This window comes from Lathyrus oleraceus, chromosome 3, assembly GCF_024323335.1.
Source record: "Lathyrus oleraceus cultivar Zhongwan6 chromosome 3, CAAS_Psat_ZW6_1.0, whole genome shotgun sequence".
In the NCBI taxonomy this organism is placed as follows: Eukaryota; Viridiplantae; Streptophyta; class Magnoliopsida; order Fabales; family Fabaceae; genus Lathyrus; species Lathyrus oleraceus.
Genome location: NC_066581.1, coordinates 131,079,493 through 131,099,404, shown reverse-complemented (window position 1 = coordinate 131,099,404; position 19,912 = coordinate 131,079,493). Strand labels below are relative to the sequence as shown.

The 19,912-nt window shown below is 33.9% G+C and overlaps 1 long non-coding RNA gene across 1 annotated transcript; it reads left to right on the top strand.

Moving 5' to 3' along the window:
- The first annotated feature begins 3,164 nt into the window (after positions 1-3,164).
- LOC127125768 (uncharacterized) lies at positions 3,165-5,194 on the top strand. The gene is made up of 2 exons (XR_007804802.1): positions 3,165-3,323; positions 3,564-5,194. It is a non-coding gene; the product is annotated as an uncharacterized LOC127125768 (long non-coding RNA).
- Positions 5,195-19,912: the final 14,718 nt, after the last annotated feature.

The following is a 19,912-nucleotide window of genomic DNA, read 5'->3' as shown; positions in this document are numbered from 1 at the left end:
ATATATATATATATATATATATATATATATATATATATATATTATATATATATATATAATTTGACTCATAAAAGTAAATTGTACATATATTTAATTTGATAATGGCTGACAAGATCCTCCTTCGACGCATGTCTTTTGTATTAGACATATTGTTCAGAATTTTATGCGGGAGATCAAAGACAAAACGTTATGGAAGAAAGTTGTCAACGCGGGTTACGCATTATCAGAACCTTCTTTCAAACACTACCACGAAGAAATAAGATTGTCAAACGCAGATGCAGTACGGTTGATCGACGGTATTCCATTAGAGAAATGGACTAGGGCATACGACAACGGTTAACGTTGGGGCCACGTGACAACAAATCTTGTGAAATCAATGAACTATGTCTTCAAAGGCATCTATAACCTACCTATAACTACTTTGGTGCAGACAACATATTTCAGGCTAGGGCGCTGTTTGAGACCAGACGTTCCAAATGGAGTTCAGTGTTGCAATCTGGACAGTTGTTCAGTGATGCTTCAATGAAATTCATTAGACAAGAAGCTGTCAAAGCAAACACACATGTGGTCACGGTGTTTGACCGCACTAAAGGTTGTTATAGTGTTGTCGAGTCCATGGATCACAATGAGGGCATACCGATGGGATAGTACAGAGTCGAACTAGATAGAGGTTGGTGCGACTGCGGAAAGTTCCAAGCCTTTCGTACGCCCTGCTCCCATGTCATTGCGGCATGTTCAAAGGTTCGAAGGGATCCATCATACTTGCTATCTGACGTTTACAAAGTCATCAGCCTATCAAATGTTTATAAAATTAGTTTTTCCGTAGTGACAAAAGAGGATTACTGACCAGAATATCAAGGGGACGTTGTCTAGCACAAGGAAGTTATGCGAAGGAAGAAAAGGGGTCGTCTAAACAACATCTTATTCGAACCGAAATGGATACGGCGAACAAAATGGTTAGATTATGTAGTTCATGTCGTCAGTCAGGTCACAATCGTACTAACTGTCCTAGTGTTGGAACGAGTACAACCAGATAAATTTACATGTACCTCTGTTGCAATATATGAAAAACTAAATTTATTTCATATTATAGGTTTGTGAGAAAAATACCATTACATAAACAACAACACAACCAATTAAAACAACTGCAATACAATAACTAACCGATTAAGACGTTCAAACGAATCTATATTCCAAAGTTGAATGTTTATTGGAGACGCGACGGCGGAAAATATTAAATCGACATTTCACTTGTGAATGTATTTATACATGGTTAAAACTCAAAAATTTGAAGGAGAGTAAAGTTGAATGAAAGAAAATATGGCTATAGGTTAAGAGTTGTGTGAAAAATATTGCATACAGGGCGAGATATTTATAGAGGAGCCAGAAAATGCATGCGCCAAAGGGCTTGGCGCCTCACATGTCAAGACATGTAAGTGCCAGAGGCATTGGCGCCTCTTCATGAGCCAAAGTTCATGCGTCAGAGGCATTGGCGTCTCTTCATGAGGCTTTCAAAACATGCGTCACTCATGCTGGCGTCTCCTCTTGCTGAAAAATGAATGCGTTAGTTCATCTGACGCATTTGTTTTGAAAAATAATTATTATTTAAAAAAAATTAAAATAATAATTATTTAAAAAAATTAAAAAAAATAATAATTATTTAAAGAAAATTTCTCATCTAAGAGTTTATTTTTAAAAAGTAATAGTAACTCAAAATTTATAAAGCACGCATTTAACACAAGTGTGTAAAGTAATAAAAATACTAGTGAAAACAAATGTATTATTCTTTTTCAACAATACAATGTGTGAGTGAGTGAAGCTAAGAGGCGCTGAGTCGTTAAAGAGTAGGGAAAAGATAATATGTCACAAAAAAGAAACTTGTAACTAGTTACTTATAAATTACATTTTTAATTATTACGATGAGTAAATGGATAGTCATAATTAAAGAAAATTAAAAAGTTGTTAGTTTCTTCATATTATACTTCTTGTATCTCAAATTATGTGATTTTTTAAATTTTTTACATAAACTAAAAAAATATTATTAGTATTTTATGAAAAAGAGAAACTATAACTTACTCTTTCTATCCTAAAATAATTATCCATTTTATAAGAATTATTTGTTTTAAAATAAATATCACTTTTAATTTTTAATATAATTTTAACCTTTATCTTCTAGTTATATAATCTAATTAATATTCAATTTATTATTCCTCTCACCTTATATTAATGATCCTTCCTCCATATTCACCATAGGTGCATTCTTTGATATTTTCACACGGGTCGATTTAAATGATAAAATAAATGTTATTTATTAAAATAAATTTATTAATAAGAGTGATTAAAATAATTATATAATTTAAAATATAATAAATAAATAAAAGTAAATTAAAAAAAAATATTATATTGATATTTTAAAATGATAAATAATTTGAGACAAATAAAAATAGAATAGATGATATTTATTATAAAGTTAAATGGGGGAGTAACTATAATGCAATAATAATCAATACAGATAGTTTTATAAAATTATTATTCTTTATCAGTTTTTTTAATCTATTTAAAAGTATCAAATATAACATTTATTTTAAGACCGAGTGAGTATTTGTTTTAATGAAATAACATTCATTAATGATAAGGGTAAATTAAATAATTGATAAGATATACTCCTTCTATCTTATAAAAAGTATCTTATTTATACTTTTTCTTTCTCAAAATAATTACCCTTTTCTAATATCAATGTAATATTTATTATTATTTTTCTATTATAATACCCTTATTTATTAATTTTTACTTTATCCAATCACTTTTTTAATTATAATTAATAGAGATATTCTAATAAATTATACTAATTTTATCATCAAAATTAACACACTCAATCATTACCTTAAAAATAATTAATTATTTAAATAAGATATGTTTTATGAGACGGAGGAATAAAAATGGTGAATGAGATACAAAATAATCATCGGTAGAATTAATATTGGAGAAAAAAAAAGCATTAGTATTTGCTATGACAAATAATTAATATGAATAAATAGTAGTCCAGAAGTTAGTTGATAGTTATTTCAAAAAGCATTAAATATGACAATAATGGTCAATAAAGTTGATACCTTAAAATTTAACTGTCTATACAAACATGATTCTTGTAGACAAACATGGTTCTTGTAGAAAAATTGTCAATTGTTATCCAAACTCCATAGTTATGGCAGTAGTTGAAGAAAAAGGTCAAGAGAAGCACACTGAAGATGGCACAGTAGACTTACAAGGTAGACCTGTTTTAAGATCAAAATCTGGAAGATGGAAAGCATGTTCTTTTATAGTAGGTAAATTTAATCAAGCATTTTGCTGCTTAATATAATGATTACTTATGACTTATTTAACTAAACAACTTAATTAAATATGTATAGCTTATATTATAAAAACATAAAATAAAAGTACATAGTTTATATATAAACTATCTATATCGGCCAATTAAGATTAGTTTATCATGACTTCAACTCTCGCCGGTGATGTGAGATGTGAGGATGCTGAGATGAATTATGTGTAATTTTTAAATTTACAAGGTATGAAATATTTGTGAGAATGACTTATTTTGGGATAGCAACAAATTTAGTTGTGTATCTTACAAACAAGCTTCACGAGGGTACTGTGGAATCTTCAAACAGCGTTAGCAATTGGTCGGGTTCGGTTTTATTGATGCCGGTTGTAGGAGTTTACGTAGCTGATGCCTATCTTGGTCGATATTAGACCTTCGTAATTTCATCATGCATTTATCTCATGGTAAGACCTGAGAATTATTCTTACTATTTTTTTAAATTTAATAGTCTAATGACTGAAATTTCACCTTATGAAGATGAATAAATGAGATGTCGTGAGTTTGAACCCGCGTGCCCTACAGCCGAATGTCCCTGCGCAACTCACCGCTTTTGGCACCCCCACAGTCCAATTGAATCAGTCTTGGGCCTTGTTGCCCACACCACCATTTCATTGTTTAGCCTACTGTTGTTTGGGCTTGCACCCCCTCAGTCTTTGCCCATTCCGTTTTCTGAATCCATTAACTTGCTTTTTTGTGGATCTTTAGTTAAGTAGGGTCTGGTTTAGTTGATTAAGATTTGGTTTGGTTAATTGGAATTTAGTTAGTTAATTAGGATATAGTTTAGATTAATATTAGGGTTAAGTCTAGGTTAGTTTTTAGGATTAGATTAAATATTAATTTTAGATATCGATTTTTGGATATTATGTTAGAATTGAGTTGTGAATATTATTTTAGAAATAATTTTAGATATTGATTTTTTGAATAAATCCTAGATATTTGTTTTGAATATTGTTTAGAATCGATTTAGATCTTTTGATTTGATTTCTTTTTTTAATAGTTTAGATATTGATTTGGATTTGATTTTAGAGATTGTTTTGATTTTAGAATTATTTTGAATGTCTTTAGAATATGGTTTGATTTGTTGATTTTAGAGGTGATTTTAAAATTTGATTCTTGAAGTCTTTAGTATATACTTGTTTTGATACATTTGAATATTAATTTTAGATATTATTTATATTTAATATTCTAGTATTGATTTTAATTCTCTTATATTTCTCATATTTCTCTATAATACTAATTTTTTAACATCTAACATCTAACTCCTAACTTTTAATTTTGCACTCTAACTTTTAATTTCTTGTACCTAACTTCTAACATTTAACTTTTGTCATTTTTACTTACTTTGACTTTACTTTGCTTTACACCATAATTGTGCATCCATCATCATTCTTCACTTCATCTTAATAATCGACTTAAAATGGATCAACATAAAAAATGGAAAAAAGAAAAGATTAAGACCTAAGCATAGAATGGACAATGGACCATGGACTTAGAGATTTCTATTAGGACACTTGCATTAGACCTTGGACAAATATTAGACCCGAGCACGAAAGGAGCATTCAAGAATCAAAGGAATTGTAATATTTTTTGTGTAATTTCTAGCTTATGACACAATTGCACGCACAAGGCTTTCTCCTGGGCTACCTGACAATGAGACATTTTATTTCATGCAATCCCTTGTACTTTTCATGTACCCCCCTCCCCTTTTGGATGTACACTTTTACTTGCTTTCCTTATCTTTCTTATTGCTTGATTGATATCCCTTAGACATTAGGAGTGATCACTCTTTCACATTTAATAAACAAACCCTTGATCCAACGTCGAACGGTCTTTTCTCAAATCAAACTAAAAAACATAATAAGAGGCGATTAGGATTGTATATCACGAGCCTTAAGTAGTAAAGAAGGAATGAGAATGGAGCTTTCCTACACTCGTTCTGAATGCTTTGAACACAAAACGTTTGGCTTGGTAGTTTGAGGTATTCACTTTTATCCATATTCTTTAGTGAAATCCGAAGTCAAGAACATACTTTCTTCAAAACCTAAAAAAAACATTAACTCATCCAAACCTTTTGTTTGAGCCTTAGAGCATCGCTTTCGGAAACCCTTTTTCAAGGTATAAAATCAACAATACAAATAATAGTTTGTACCCACGAACTACGAGGCTCTGATTTCTCACTTCGACAAGCGGGCATAGGTAGGCACGAGGACCCAAATCCTTGGTGAGCACATTAATTTAAAATCTACCTCCACTCCACAAACCTTTAGCAAGCAAACATTTCGATAACGACAGTCATTCAAGCGTAAACATCCTAGATGGTTCCCATAGAGTACCATGGATGTGAGGGGCGTTAATACCTTCCCCTTGCATAACTGGCTTCCGAACCTGTTCGTGGTTGCGATGACCATTCTTTGGGGTTTTACCGATATTTTACCTTTCCTTTGGAATAAATAAAAACCGATGACGACTATGTATTTTTCGCGTAGCGACAGTTTCCAAATGTTTCCAACATTCCAATTCCAATTATGTTTCAATTTAATTTGCAATTTAGAATTACATTTCGATTTGTATTTCAATTTTGTTCTCATTTCCAAATTTCCAAATAACATTCCAAACATTTCAAACCAACACTTAATTCAATTCAATTTTTATATCTAATGTTCATTATAACTTTCAATTCAATTTCCATGAACAATATTCAAACATTTTCATACAAATTACAAGTCAATTCATATTTATAATTTCAATATTACAACATTTTCATTCAAGTTACAATTCCTAATCAAATCTAAAACAACCAAAATTGCACTTTTTCTATCCAAATCAATTCCAAGTTTGATGATCTTCCTTGATTCAAACATGGCATCCATCAATTTCCATTCTCCAAGCTATTGCCAAGTCAAGCCAATAAATTTCACAAGCCAAAGTCACTCCATAGACAAGCATGAATTCCACCATTCCATTAACCTGCAAATCCATTTCAAAATTAGCATCCAAACATGTCAAAGTAAGATTTCACAAAAACTATTTCAAAATGAATTTCAAAACCAATTCAATTTTAACTCCTTCAATCAAACAATTCCATACACAATCCATATTTTTCAAAAGGGTATTTTTCACCTAAAACTTGTTGATACAAACCATCAACAGACTAATATCTTTACAAAACCCCTTGCTGAAGATAGATTCATTTTCATTATGAAAAACTTATTTATGGATTTTTGTCCATAATGAAAAGATGTATTTCAGAATGTTTAAGTCTTCAGAACTCTAGATTAGATTCTGAGAAGTTATTTGTTGACTCTGAAACATAAACTTTTTTGAAGTAAGGAAGTTTTATAAATCAGAAATGTTTTAATCAAAAGCAATCTTATCGATTTGTCTTCTTGATTTTGAACAGTCATTGCATTAAATGCTTGTCGTGTCTATTGATAAGGTGTGGCTCTTAGTGGTGACAGTTGTCTCACTTTCTGAGCATGCGTGTTAATGGTGTGACACATTAGGTTTCATAATTCTTAGAATTAGGTTAAAAACTCTTATGCTTCCCCCGTGACTGTGTATTTTTCTTACCTTATCATCGTTGCAATTTTTTTAAATTTAAACCCACTTCAGTATAATTTTCACACTACGGGCACAATATTCCCACACTTTCATCTTTCAAACCTAAAACACCTCTTTGCAATTGTTCATCCTCTCCTTCAACTTCAGAAATGGTTGCTCCTCAACAACAAATTCAAAAATCTCCCGGTCGCTCAATGGATGATGAAAATCATCCCGTTATGGAAGGAATTCCAGAGTTAACTCTAAATACTCCTGTTAATGAGTTAATGGTGCTTTGTGAGACTATCGTGGACTTCAAAAACCTGAAGGACAATAGATTCAATTTCTCTGAAACATTGGAAATTCAAGGATGAAAGAGTTTCTTTGAAAGGCTAACTGGTCCTGTAGCGGTGTATTCGTCGCTATATGATTTATTGGTTAAATCATAAGCAAAGCATACAATGAATCGAGTCGCCACCGCACTTTTATTTATCCAAAGGACTGGCTAAAAAGCGAACAAAAGCCTAAGAAGTTTTACACATAGAAAACCAATGAAAAGATCAGAGAGTCTGAGTAAGGGGTAAATTACGCAATGGGAAGGTGTTAGGCACCCACTACGTCCTAGGTACTCCTAGGGAGCCCTTTTCACACTTGTTGTACTAAATTGTTATTTGTTATGAAATATTTATTGTGCAAACATGATTGGGATGATGAGAAAAGAATATACAATTTTTATTGTTTTTGTGTTCGAACGGATGAACCCGTTGCCTACGTACCTTCCATCAAAGGTAAGGATCAAAACGCCGTAGTTCGGCTAAAAGATTTCCAAAAGTTAGTGGATTCAATTTTAAACACAAGCCCTAAGGTCTTACGTTATCCACGGGAGAAAACTCAACCTTATACAAACAACAAGTCCACCATGTGAGAAAAGCTTCAACTTGCTAGTGAGGGGTTAACCCTATAATAAGCAAGGAAGACTTACAATTCAATCAACTAAGGACAAATAGGTGAGATTAACATCAACCAACTAGGATAAATCAAACCTATGGCTAATGTATGAAGACTTAACAAGAATGGACAAAGCCACAAAACAATTGAATGGGTGAAGTTAATTGATTATGAGTATTTACAAAAGGAGGGTCAAAGTATGATTAAGATTGATTCAAAAGAAGTATTATGAAATGGAGTTTGAAAAGTCAAGGACTTAGGGTCCAGGTTTCTAATTTGAAAGCATGAAGATGTTTGCACAATATTTATCTCAAGTTTTGAAAGTAATGTGTGAAAAGGTTTAGGACAAAATGGATGAATGGATGAAGATGGAGTGTAAAACTTCCTAGAAGGTTCACCTCTTGAAATCATATAGAAGATGACTCAAGTGTGTCCTCTGGAATAGACAATGAGCAATAACAAACAAGCAAAGGAAAGGAAGAAAGTCAACAAAAGCGGATACCGGACGCCAATCACTGGACTTATACCAATCTCCTAAAACAGAACTGGATATCAGAGGCCACTCTATGGACTTATACCAATCTCCTCAACAAAAGAATAAAAAGTGGATACCGGATGCCAATCTATCTGGGCTTATACCAATCTCCAACAAAAACAAAGCAAACAACTTGGATGTCAGATGCCAATCTATCTGGGCTTACTCTAACCTCCAACATATGATCATAGGAAGACAAATGCCAAATTACATGGACTTACAATTGCATCCTCACATAAATCAAACAAATGCATCAAGCAAAGAGAATATGAGTGGCCAATGAAATGGTCTTATACTCACTTCCATATCATAGGAACAATGGCCAATGAATGGTCTTACAATTGTCCTCAATGGGCAAACAACAAAGATATGTCACAAAGACAAATGAAATGATCATGCACTAATGGGCAATTAATGATGATAAATGCACAAAACATGCAAGCAGACATGTACAAATGAACTAAGTAATCAATCAACCAAAGTCATTCAGCACACTCTATAACCAAACAATTAGGCTCATACAAAGGGTAGGCATTAAAGCCAACTGGAATAGGGTTAATGGTGCTCTTAACCTTGACATTGAGAGCCAAGGTGAAGCAAATGAAAGGATATGAGGGGTGTGCCTCATGCTCTTATCCCTGGTCAGGGAGAGCTTTGAATATCAGAAGGTGTGGGAGTTCAGAAAGATGGAACTCTCTCCACAAGTTAGATTTCTATAGATCTTGGGTTTTTACTCACTATGCATCAACACAAGTAGTGTGAGCAAGGTGAGTGACTCACAGAATAGTAGGAGATAGGCTACATATCTCTTGGATTCTACCAATTGCCTTATTCAAAGGACTTTTCCTGCTTGGGACAAAAGTAAACAAGCACAAACATCGCCTCTTAAGGAGGACTTCAGACAGTTGCCTGGCCAAGTAACAGGCCAGGTCTTCCAGACTACATGAGGACAAGAGATTCTACCTCAATGCAAATGCTATCAAGCAAAGAAATGCAAGTTCTCAAAGAAATATTAGCAACTAATGGTACCTGAAATCAATCAAATAAAATCAGTATACAACTCAAATTCAAAACCAATATAGGATAAAGATCAACAGTCAACACAATCAATCCCATGTGCAAAGCACAAAGCTCAAAGCATATGAGCTAAGCATCCTACAAAACAAACAAGTTAGTTCATGATAATCAACCAAACTCAATTAACTTGCATTAATTTCCTTAAAGCATTTGCTTCTTAACTTGAAAAACCAAACTCAAACATGAGCAACAAGACCACTAGGACAAGCCTAGGGTCAAAAGGAGATAAAAAATCCAAAACAGCAAGTGAAAGATATCTAAAATCAAGTTCAAACAATTAAGAAACAAACCCAAGTGGTTTCACATTCATATCATTCATCATTATCATTTCACAAACAAATTAGATCAAAACATGTCATATAGAACCTCAAAGAAGTCAACAGAAAGATTCAAGTCAAATCCAATCACAAACATTTCAAACAATTCTCAAATAATTCATGATCAACCATCATCCAAAACATGATAAGCATACCAAATTTCAGCTCATTTGGATCAAAGGAAGTAGGTCAATGAAAATCAGAAAGTCAAAGCAAGTTCAAGCAAACTCATACAAAGCATCAAAACATGCACCAACTTCAATTAATCATAAAACAGAAACAACACATGATAAATGAATGGGACTAAAACCATGACAAACTTTAAGATGTCTACAATTCACATGTCAAATTTCAAGTCCATCCAATTAATAACCAGAATTTCACAATCCAAATACAAACATGTATCACAAAAAATCAACAAATGACCAAACAGGGGAGAAAATTCCAATCAAATAGGAAATGCCATCAATAATTCCATAAAAATTCACATGTATTCTCAACATCCATAAGTATATTCATGCAAAAATCCAGACCATTTTCAGTTCAATAAGCATGGTAATTAAAATCATGAAGTTGGACATGAATGGTGTGACACAAATTGTCACACCTCTATTCAAAAAATCATATCTCATCAACCAGCAATGATAAAATCACAAACTCTACACCAAAATCACCATGAACATGTCTAGCTTAAGCACAAAAAATTTCAGAGGCATTGGATTAAGTATCATCATTTCATAAGCAAAATGGCAAGGCATACACAAAATGGACACACATGAACAAACCCTAGCACATTTAAAAATCCACACGTGCAAAAAATCTGGAAAAATCACCATAATAAACTTGAGATCATGAGGAGCATTTCACAAAAATCCCATCAAATTTGGATAAATATTGAAGAACTTATGAATTTTTGAAGATTGGCATACAAAATGAAATAAATATTGAAAAAAAAAGAAAATGATTTAATTAAATAAATAACCGGCAATGGCATAATTGTAATTATCTGGTCCCTTAAGTGAAACACTGCGTTTCACTTAAGGGCGTGTCGTGTGCTCATTGGTGCATGGCGGAAAAACGCAAAAACGCATGCAGACGAAGTTCCACAGGATCAAAATACGAATTCTGGGTTCAAAAAGTAGGGTTTATGCCATGTTCAAGGTGTTCTTCCACGAAATCTCCAGCAAGAACAAACTGTGGCCAAAATTAACAATCTATATACCATTGTGTTCATCTCATCATGTACATCAACAAACCAACAATCATTAACACTAAATCATGCTGAAATGGATGAACCGAGCAAAATAACATCTAAACATCAAATTTCATTTCAACATATCTCTCTTAATACTCAACAATATTTCATGATTCAAAGTTCATTGCAACCAGCATGGAAAGATCTTTAACAAGCATATCATGATTTCAAGAATAGAGAGAATCGAAAACCAACCTCTTTGAAGATGCAGTTTCGAAACAGTGTTTTTTTTTTGCCTTGGAATGCAGAAACAGTAGCTCAATGATGTTTGTATTGATGAATGGACAACGAATTTTAGCTCAACAACCCTTGAGGCAGCTCCAATCAATATCTGCCATGAAAGAAAGCTCAATGCAATAGTGTTGGGAATGGCTCTACAGTTGGGAGATGATGCTTGCAAAGACCTCAACAATGATGGTAGATGGTGAATCAATGGACCAAGGCACGAATTCTTTGACAATTTTTCCAGAAAAATCCAAGTAAGGAAATGAGAGTTTTTGAGAGAAAATGAATTTCAGATCTGATTTGTAAAATGTGGCTAGGGTTTTTCAGTCTGAAATGAGCAATATATACCCTTGATTAACAATGCATAAGCTTGGTTAGTGAAATGGTAATTGAATTTAGCTTAATGAAGTGTTTTGGTTAATTGGTGAATTTACTCAAGTTGCATGTGCATGGCATGCTACAGTGCGAAAATGGGCTTAGGCACACTCCAAATGTGGTTTTCAGTCATTTGCAATTGGTAAAATATGTGGACAATGATTAATTTGAAAGTCCATTTTTCACCCCTCTCTTTTTAATTCAATGCACTTGAAAAAGGCCATTTTGATTGGATGATTTTTGGTGAAATGTGATGAAGGATTTGTATAGAGCATATCAAATGTGACTTGTAGCAAAAAACCTCACTCAATTTGGCCAAATGGTTTGAAAGTTATCTCACTTTGAAGTTCAAAATTTTTTGAGAATGATTTGATCATAACTTGCCAACCACACATGAGAAATGAGTGTTCTTGGACTTTTTGGAAATGGGAGAACAAGATCTTCAACTTTCATGTTGGACAAAAATTCATTTGAAACTTGTATGATGAAGTAATTTTGAGGAGAAGAACTTTCCATTTTTGGCAAATTCCAATTACAGGTCAACTTTCTATTTTTGGAAACTTTTTGTCTGACCCCAAATTCTTCACTGTGGATGTTTGACATGTTATATGAGGCTTGTATGGACATGAATGAGACCTCTCAAACCAATTCCCACCATCAAATCATTGATTAAATGCACAGTTGACCACAGTTGACTTCAGTTGACTTTGCTAGGGTTTTGGTTGACTGAACCATGTTCTGATGAGTTCCAAGCCCCTACCACTTGAGATCTTGATTCAAAATGATGTCACAACCCATATGAACTCTTGATGAATGATCATGGTGCCCAAATTCTTCAAGAATGGCCACCATGACTGCTCAATGACTGTTTTGACTGATTTGACCTAGCTGGCTTCATCTGCAAGTAGTATGGTTAGATGATAATATTTTTTTACTTTTGGTTAGTAAACAGATGAAAAGCAATGATATACAAATGCAATACATGCTTGGTGATCAAGAACCACACTCACAAGATAACCCACCCACTAGGAGGGAAGCAAAGGTGCACAAAGATCCTTGAGGCAATGATATGGTATGATATGATGCCATGAGGGATCTTAGGGACAAAATTGGGGTCTTACAGGTCCTATTTATCTAGTTCTTGTGAAGCAGATTTTGGTGCATGCTACTGCGGAAAAGGAAACAATAACTTCCTATGTGATGAATAGGAAGATCGTCATCACTGAGAAATCCATTGTTGATTTAAGCTCGCATAATAGAAGAGGAAAAAGAATTCACAGTGTCAAAACTAATGATAAGAGAGAAGTAACAATTGCCTCTGTTATCTTCAAGGTTGTAACTAATCTTGATGATGATAAAAGTCCTCGTGCCAAGGATTCGACCAACAAACTAAGAGTTTGGTTCAAAATCACTATGGGTTGCATTCATCATAGACCTAGCACAAATAGTTCTGACTATGTCAACACTCGTTAGTAATTTATGATGTTCTTTATGGAAAAAGGGTCTCAAGCTGGTACCCCCTTCTATTTTTTTCAAATTTATGAGGGATTTAATCAGAGAATCCATAACTGGTGGTTCTTCAATGAAAAGCAAAAGTAAGTTCATTCCAAATGGAAGGCTTATTTATGATATTCTTGTTGAGAATGGTCTGGTGGATGACCTTCTAGTCAGTGGTTTAACTTATGAATTAGTGAAGGATGCTAGAAAGATATTCTGGGGGAAGAATCTCAAGAGCATGGGTATCATCTCTAAGGTAGTAACTCCAAATTTAATTCCCTTAAAGGATGATATCTGTGGAATAAGGATTCCAGTAGACAACTTCCCATTCTTCACCCAGATTGATCCTCTTGAAGTTCCGGCATACTATCTGGAAATCTGTCTGAAGGATGGAATTGATCCATTGGTGGATCCCTTAAATCTACCAGAAACCTACCCTGATGTTCATGGGAAAAGGAAGAAGGAATAAAGATAAGAAAGATCTTCAAGGCCTTAGAAGAATAAGAAGAAGAAGAAGAAGAAGAAGAAGAAAATTGTTGTCCTTCTGGATGAAGATGAGGTGCCTCTCAGTGAGCGCCAGAAGTCAATGCTTCTGAAGGACACATCCAATGTTGTTCATCAATCTTCTGAAGCTTTTGAAACTACTACTTCTTGTAAGCTTCCTGAAGTTAGTAATCATGTTGTTTCCGATTCTGTTATTTCTGAAAGAACCTTACTAATTCCACCTCCCTCTCAACCAATATTATCCATCTCTCAGTTGTCCTACTTCCACCTCCCACATAAACGACCATCATAGAACCTGTTACAGGAACTCCTAAATTTTCTGAAACTCAGTTGCAACAACAACAACAACAAATACCATCAACACTACCTTCTTCACAATTACAATCTTCACTCATTCCACCTCCATTTGTTTCTGCTCCCCACAAAGAAAATCCAAAGATAACAACCCTCAAAACATCTCCCTCGAAAGATTCAGGAAACCATATGTCTGAGGGTACTCCTGAGAGCATGTTCAATTTTGAACCTGAACCAGCAATATCTGATCCAGAAACACCTCAATCATTTCCCCCATTCTTCCAACTCTTTATGGTCCTGATCATGATGAAACCATAATAGACATTTATGTCAAAACTCCTAAACCACTTAAACATATTCCCAATATTGGTAAGATTTTGAGGAAATTTGAGTTAGATTCAAGAAGCCATCTGCATGAAGCTATGACGATCATTCATTCTTCAGCAAATCTGGTTGAAAGTGATTATGCTTGGGAAGCCTACAGAAGGTGGATTAACTTCAAAATCTCTAAGCTAAAGAACTTAGGATATAAAGTATCTGAAAGAAAATTTCCTTCTAGGTTTATTCACTTAATGAAAATATGAAAGTTAAGGAATACACTGTTGTATCTTCTTGCTCCGAAGATTAAGGAAGTGGTTCAGGATGTTGAGGTAGATTATGGGCATCCATAATTTGTTATGGAAGAAGATGTTGTACAACCTGTTGTTTCTGAAGACCAACAAATTGAAGTTTCTCTTCATCAACACTCTGCTGGAACTTCTTATGGAGAAATTCCTAATGCGCTTCGGAAGACTTGATGAGATAAAAGTTGATAATGCTCTAGTCAAAGAATGTATGGACAAACAGGAAATGATGTTTCAACTGATATTATCCACACTTCCTCCGCCTCCTCCTTAGAACCCTTCACACTTTTAATTTTTTTTGCTTTAAGTGTTTTTCTTTTTTGTATCTTTTTTCCTTTTGGCATTGATTAATGAAATATCATATTTATTCTATTTTATTTGTCTATGTCTTTTTGATTGATGACAAAGGGGATAAACATATCTAAGGGGAAAACTTGTAATTAATTTTGATATACCTAAATTCCTTACTAATAACCCAAACATTGTTGAATGTTTTCTACTAATTGAAGCTAGCAGAAATATACCCGAATGTATCGCATGCTCGAACATATAACAGAGTCGCCATCGAACTTTATTTATTCCCGAAGGAAAGGGAAAACATCGATAAAACCCAGGGGAAAGAGATATGTTGGGTAAGGAAGTCCGTTATGCAAAGGGATGGTATTAGCACCCCAAACATCCATGGTACTCCATGGGAACCGTTTTGATTGTTCTCGCTCGAAAAGGTGTGATATCTAAAGATTAATCGCAAAAGAATAAGGGAGAGGAAAGAAATAGATAAAGTGCTCGACGAGGATTAGGGCCCTCATGCCTACGTATCCTCATAGTGCAATGAGGAATTCAGAGCTTCATAGTTCAAAGAAATAATGGTGGAAGGTGAAAAGAATTATGATCAAAGTATGGTCTAAACCAAAGGATTATGTTGTTTGAACTACAACAAGGGGTAAAATATGAACCCAAGAGCCAAACTGGTATAGACTAAGACGTGGAGGAAACTAGGCATACCCATTGTATTGTCTTACCCAAAAATAAGGAATTAGATGTTTGGGTACAAGTCAAACAACTCAAGGTTAATAAGCTGACATAAGATGGAGCACAAAGGTAGTGTATTTGGCTCAAAGATAGGGTGTATCACGTGAAGTGAATGAAGGTAGTATAAGTTAGGAATGAGCCTAAGAGGGTAGGTGAATTAGGACTTTTAGAAATTTAGTCGGATTTGGTGGATAAGGTTCTTTTCTTTTCTGGATTGGTATGATATTGAAAGCAGTAAAGAGCGGAAAGTAAAGAACACCAGGAATTATACTAGTTCCCCTCACAACTCGAGAGTACTCCAGTCCCCTTACAATGTGTAAGAGATTTTATTATTGTTAGATCTCCTAAAGCAAGCCTCTAACTAAGTAGTCAAGAACACTCCTCTTGAAAACTTAACTTACAAGAAAAGAAAACAATCCTTCCTTTTCTTGACACGTATATCCAATAATCCTGGATAATAAGCAATACACCTAAAACCAAACAACCCTTGGTACTTAGGATTTTACAAAGTAATTGAGTAAATATATGAATATTTGTATTGGATAAGACTTTAATCAATTGATTAGAATCTTCTTCTCTTTCAATATGAAAGTTCAAAACAAAATAATCTCTAAGTGCTCAAGAGTACTTTTGAAGAAAATGATAGGAAAATTCTTTTTCAAAAGTATCTTAATATGAAAAATAGATGAAAATGAATGTATAGAGATTTTGCAAATTGATTTGAAAGAGGTGAATTTTGTAATGAAAATATAAGGATTATTTATAGTATGAATGCATCCCTTCAATCATAACATGGCAATGGTTAGAATGGAAATCATAGATTTGATGATGAAGAGATGTAAACTTTTGCCACGAAGATTCATGATGAATTGGTGCAAAGAATGGTGAAATAATTTTTCAGATTTTTCAAAAAATTTCCAGCATCAATCGATTGACACACATAACCAATCGATTGACATAAGCAAAATATTGAAAATATACACTAGGATCAATCGATTGACATACAACACCAATCGATTGGTCCAGATTTAAAAACGAAAAATTCTAAAACAGAAAGTTTGACCAATCGATTGTAGTATGGCATCAATCGATTGACATAGCCAAAACATTAAAAAAAATTCTAAGTTAAAAAACTTTTGAACATGCAATTTTTAAACATTATTTTAAAACAAATAATCATGATAGAAAAAGTTTAGAGTGATCATTTTAATGTATGATAAAAACTTTTGAGCACTAGGAGTATATTATCAAGAATTACATATACCTTTACTAGATCCATGAAAAACTTGAGCAATGTTGAGATGATCTTCTTTTTCTATTCGTTTGTTATGGAGAGATTGATGTGTTGTCTTCATCAAAATCTTGTAGGAAGCTTGTCTTCACATTCTCCCCATTTTTGATGATGACAACCAATTTGAAGCTTGAACTCATACTCCCCCTATCTTCTTAGAAATGATCACATACAAAACTCCCCCTGCATTAAGCAACACAAGCAAAACACATATGCAAACATCTTTTCCCCCTTTGTCATAATCAAAAAGAAGGGAAAAGAGACACAATAATATCTAAGAGAAAAGTAAGCATTAAACCATATAAACGATGTCTAAATATTACAACACAAAGAACCAAAGAAGTCATGCAGAACATAAAACAAGGATGATAAAAACAGAATTAAAACATAACAAAGTCATAAAACACCATAAGATATCAAATCATTGATTGTTGTTCCCATCATTAGACCCACCACCTTGATAGCCACCACCTTGATAGCCACCACCTTGATAACCACCACCTTGATAACCACTACCTTGATAGCCAGCTTGAGACAACTCCCAATGATCCATTCTCGACGATAAATGACCAATCTCGGTCATAACATCCGTGCGAAATCCTTGCAGATAGTCCATTATCATTTGGTTGGAAGGTTGATCCGGTTGAGCTTCTGTAGGTGGGTTAAACTCATCATCATTGTGGGATTCTTGTTGAGGTTCTTCATCTTCATTTTCCAGGTATTTTATCTCATGAGTCCGTTGATTTAAAATGACTACCATCTTCCTATTTACCTGCTTGATACTTATCATGAAAGAAGGTTTTTCCATTGAGAAACGCATCTCATTTTCCAGGTTAATGTTGAAATGTCGGAAAATTTTGGTCAAGAAATGAGCATATGGTAGACCCTTAGCATGTTCGTCATGAGACATCATATGTGACAGGATTATATGTCCCCAATCAACACGTAAATGAGTTTTGATGGCATATAAGAGCATCATTTCTGTTATAGTGCAGTGATTAGAAAATCTAGGCACAATAACATATACCATAAAATAGTGCAACATCCTATCATCAATAGAAAACTTTGCTGGGGACCAGTAGACACGCTCCGGGTCATCTCCTCCAAAACTCTTCTTCCTCTTGTTATAAAACTGATGCTCGGACAACCGACTCAAACTATAGTGAAAAGCATGTTTGCTATAGTTTTCCCATGTAGCTTTTGTCCCAACAAATTTGTGACCACCAGTAGGGATTTCAAAAATAGCACATATATCAGATGCAATTAAGGAGATTGGGACTCCCTTCACCACAGATGTTAATTTCCATTTCTTCTTCACCATGTTGGAGTAGAACACCTTAACCAATTCAGGGTAAAAAATTGTATTGTAACCAATGAGGTCACTCAAACCCAATTCCTCAAAGATAGTAGGAAAGGTAAACACATCATCAGGAAAAGAAACGAAAGTACTATACTTAGGCTTCATGATTTTCTTTTGGAAGAAAAAAGTCTCATACCTTTCCTGTTGACTCTTTATAGTGAAAAGTCATGATAAATCTAGGGGGCCTCTAGAACTAGAAGTATTACCTTTGCCTTTGCCTCTGGATGAAAGTTGTGATGCCATGAATGTTGCTTGGAGTGAGAATCAAGAGATAAAGTAAAAACCTTTGAATAGAAGTGAATAGTCGTGTGAATTCTGAATTTTTGCTTGAGGAGAGATGTGGTTTTATGGTGGTGGAGTGTAGTAATGGGAATGATCAAGTAGTTGGACCAAGAAAAATAAAAGGCAATGAAAGGAAATAAAGTGACATAAAGAATAGGAAAATCTTGGCAAATGGCATTTACTTGAAAATAGGAAAAGGAGAAAAAAGAGGTAAAGGACAAAATAAGAGTAAATGCAATATGAAGAGTGTATCAATAAATGAAATCAGAAATCACATGGCAACAATTAAAGAGAGGAGAAAATGGAAAGGAATCATGCGCATGCTGAACATATAAAACAAAAAATTTAATGGACCAATCGATTGACATGCAAGGACCAATCGATTGGCATGGTGAAAAAGTTGAAAAAATAACGAGGACCAATCGATTGATGTTAGAGATACAATCGATTGGTTGAAAACAAATTTATAAAAAATTAAAAAAAATAGGGAACCAATCGATTGATTCAAAGATGTAATCAATTGTAAGAACTTTCTATAAAATGAAATTTGAGAAATTAAGAGGGACCAATCGATTGACACCCTACCATCAATCGATTGATACCAAATAAATTTTGAAAAATACTTAAATTAACACATAAGCAAGCATACTTATCATAATAAAAACATTTTTAAGAGATGTAAACAATTAATTACTAAATATTATAAGAAAGAGTGCACCTTTTAAATTTTGATGTTATTTTGATGAGTTATATATCACACTCATTTAGAATCCCAAGTTCCCTTCGAATTTTGTAAAATGGTTCTCGCGCCAAAGGTTTTGTGAAGATGTCGGCAAGTTGATTATGAGTATCCACAAAAGTGACTTCGACATCTCCTTGAAGCACATGATCATGAAGAAAATGATGTTGAATGTCAATATGTTTGGTTCTTGAGTGCATGATCAGATTTTTTGTAATGTTTATCGCACATGTGTTGTCACAAAGAAGAGGAATGCATCCAAGATCGAGTCCGTAGTCACGAAGTTGTTGCTTAAGACAAAGTATTCGAGCGCAACAGCTACCTGCTACTATGTATTCCGCTTCGGCGGTGCTTAGAGAAACACACGCTTGTTTCTTGCAAGCCCACGATACTAATGCATTTCCAAGGATGTGACATGTACCACTAGTATTTTTTCGATCAGTTTTACATCCTGCATAAGCAGCGTCAGAATAACCAACTAATTTGCAAATACTACCTTTAGGATACCATAAGCCTACATTTGTTGTTCCCTTGAGATACTTCATGATCCTCTTAACAGTGGTGATATGTGATTCTTTTGGATTTGCTTGAAAACGAGCACAAAGACACACACTAAACATAATATCAGGACGGCTTGCCGTC